The following is a 3,524-nucleotide window of genomic DNA, read 5'->3' as shown; positions in this document are numbered from 1 at the left end:
ACGCAACAGTTTCTTCGTGATAACAACTTTGAAGTGATTCCTCATGCTCCCTACTCACCTGACCTGGCTCCTAGTGACTTTTGGCTTTTTCCAACAATGAAAGACACTCTCCGTGGCCGCACATTCACCAGCCGTGCTGCTATAGCCTCAGCCATTTTCCAGTGGTCAAAACAGACTCCTAAAGAAGCCTTCGCCGCTGCCATGGAATCGTGGCGTCAGCGTTGTGAAAAATGTGTACGTCTGCAGGGCGATTACGTCGAGAAGTAACGCCAGTTTCATCGATTTCTGGTGAGTAGTTAATTAGAGAAAAATCGGAGGCCTTAGAACTTGAATGCACCTCGTATGTCAACCTCGTGGCGAAGTGCCCATAATCTCGCTAGTGGTTATACTTATTGTGTATGCACAGTTTAGTAAGGCGCTACGCAAAATTCGAAAAGTTTGCAATGAAAAATAGTGGTCGCTATGATTTTGCGTTTAGTGCGTATTACACCATATGTTGCCGCGTATGAAATTCAGCCAACATGCTGAATTTTTATTTAGACTTGGGAGGAAGCCTCTATCTGCCTCCGATCACGAGAAAATGTAGCGCGCTCACTTCCGATCTCACTCCCGCGAGAATGAAATATTCACATCATCAATCATATTTTTTAAACCGCACGAATACTGCTCACCGGTATGGGATCCGTACCAGATAGGGTCGATAGAAGAGATAGAGAAGATCCAACGGAGAGCAGCGCGCTCCGTTACAGGATCATTTAGTAATCGCGAAGGCGTTACGGAGATGATAAAACTCCAGTGGAAAACTCTGCAAGAGAGACGCTCAGTAGCTCGGTACGGGCTTTTGTTGAAGTTTCGGGAACATACCTTCACCGAGGAGTCAAGCAGTATATTGCTCCCTCCTACGTATATCTCGCGAAGAGACCATGAGGATAAAGTCAGAGAGATTGGAGCCCACACAGCGGCATACCGACAATCCTTCTCTCCACGGACAACACGAGACCCGATAGAGGTATTCATCACACACATCCATGCCCGAGGCAGGATTCGAACCTGCGATCGTAGCAGCCGCGTGGTTCCGGACTGGAGCGCCTAGAGCCGCTCGGTCACATCGGCCGGCGAGAGTTTGGTGTGTGATAGTACACAAGGAGGAGGGTATTTTGCCAATTCGTAAACGCACCGAACTTTCTTATCTATGGCGATATAGCAGTAGTCATACCTCCCTTTTATTTCACGCCAGTCACTGTAATTTTTTAAGAGTTGCCGACAGCTAGTGAAAAAAGAGTTTCCTAGTATGAAAATAAACACGAAATTTCTTCTCTTATGTTACTGCAAACCGACAGTATGACATTTTTCGTAAGCTATTGAGTTATTTGTTTGCCTATTGTTTAATGAGGCACTCTGTTTCAGAATTATATCGCAATAGCTGCTGCGAGGCGAGTTTGTCCTAATTATACCGTGTTTTGGCGAAGGAAGTATAATTAAACCTGTCAACAAGAGAAATGTGGCCGTTACTCATAAATGGTGATGCTTCTTCGAGTGAGAAAAGGTTAACAATTACACAAAAATAAATTGCCAGTTCTGATGGAATTTTGGTTGAATCCCCGTATTTTTAACACTGAACGACTGGACTGAAAACTTACCTAAGTACTTTATTCCTTCTCCTGATATGAGCGATATTAAAATAATGATGGCCATTGCCTTCAGGTGGAATGATAGGCCAGATGTCAGATGCCAGGTGCTGGTTGCTCACCTTCGGCTTGCCAAAGTGACGATGTGTGACTCGCGAATAAAGTAGTTGTTACTGAGAGAAATAAACAATTGATCTGTCGCACAACACAATGGTCCGTGCATTGTCAGCAGCTGAGCATAATGCGCGCGTAAGGAATGCGGAAGCTGGCCATGTGTGCCTTGTTAGTGGGAGTTCGAAAAACATTGTCGTGAAAGTAGAGCTTCCTTTGTCAGCAGTACATTTGAACAAATTAAATATATGTGCTCACCACACTATTTTCGTAATAATACCGACAATTTATTTTCATCTGTGTAGCCTGTTGTATATTTGGTTTATTGATGCTGGTAATGTGTATGCAACAATTGAAATGCTTTTTCTCAACATGGCGAGGATTATTTTCGTAATAATACCGACCATTTATTTTCATCTGTGTAGCCTGTTGTATATTTAGTTTATTAATGCTGGTAATGTGTATGCAACAATTGAAATGCTTTTTCTCAACATGGTGAGGATTACTTTCGTAATAATACCGACCATTTATTTTCATCTGTGTAGCCTGTTGTATATTTTGTTTATTAATCCTGGTAATGTGTATGCAACAATTGAAATGCTTTTTCTCAACACGGCGAGGATTAGTTTCGTAATAATACCGACCATTTATTTTCATCTGTGTAGCCTGTTGTATATTTAGTTTATTAATGCTGGTAATGTGTATGCAACAATTGAAATGCTTTTTCTCAACATGGCGAGGATTATTTTCGTAATAATACCGACCATTTATTTTCATCTGTGTAGCCTGTTGTATATTTAGTTTATTAATGCTGGTAATGTGTATGCAACAATTGAAATGCTTTTTCTCAACATGGCGAGGATTACTTTCGTAATAATACCGACCATTTATTTTCATCTGTGTAGCCTGTTGTATATTTAGTTTATTAATGCTGGTAATGTGTATGCAACAATTGAAATGCTTTTTCTCAACATGGCGAGGATTATTTTCGTAATAATACCGACCATTTATTTTCATCTGTGTAGCCTGTTGTATATTTAGTTTATTAATGCTGGTAATGTGTATGCAACAATTGAAATGCTTTTTCTCAACATGGCGAGGATTACTTTCGTAATAATACCGACCATTTATTTTCATCTGTGTAGCCTGTTGTATATTTAGTTTATTAATGCTGGTAATGTGTATGCAACAATTGAAATGCTTTTTCTCAACACGCCGAGGATTATTTTCGTAATAATACCGACCATTTATTTTCATCTGTGTAGCCTGTTGTATATTTAGTTTATTGATGCTGGTAAGGTGTATGCAACAATTGAAATGCTTTTTCTCAACACGGCGAGCCAATTAAAACATTGTTATTTGTGACTGCTTTTCGACTGTTTCTAGCTTGCAGTGGAAATGTGATGTTCACAAGTACATAGTATAATGTCTCTTATTACATCCATATCCAAGTACCGATAGTGAAACTTACGCACTTCATTCGATGGACGATTTTTTCCAGATGCACAAAGGGGTCATACCAGTGGAAATTACGCCTTTTCGACTTTTTGCAACAGATCGCAGAGATACGTCAGCCTAACTGGTGAGCCAATTAGCCACAGGGATTATATCTTCTGCCTCCACAATGTTGTCAGATCGCAAGGAGGGACAGACGATTCATCGTGAAGATAGTGAATAAGGAAGTAAGGAATATTATAAAGTCACGTGATTTACAAGCAAGGCAGGAAAGTAAAACAAGGTTACCTACTTGTTGCCTTCAGATCAAGAAGTCATTCGACAGGCTAC

The sequence above is a fragment of the Schistocerca cancellata genome, chromosome 11 (genome assembly GCF_023864275.1).
Source record: "Schistocerca cancellata isolate TAMUIC-IGC-003103 chromosome 11, iqSchCanc2.1, whole genome shotgun sequence".
NCBI lineage: Eukaryota > Metazoa > Arthropoda > Insecta > Orthoptera > Acrididae > Schistocerca > Schistocerca cancellata.
Note: the sequence above shows the minus strand (reverse complement) of the source record.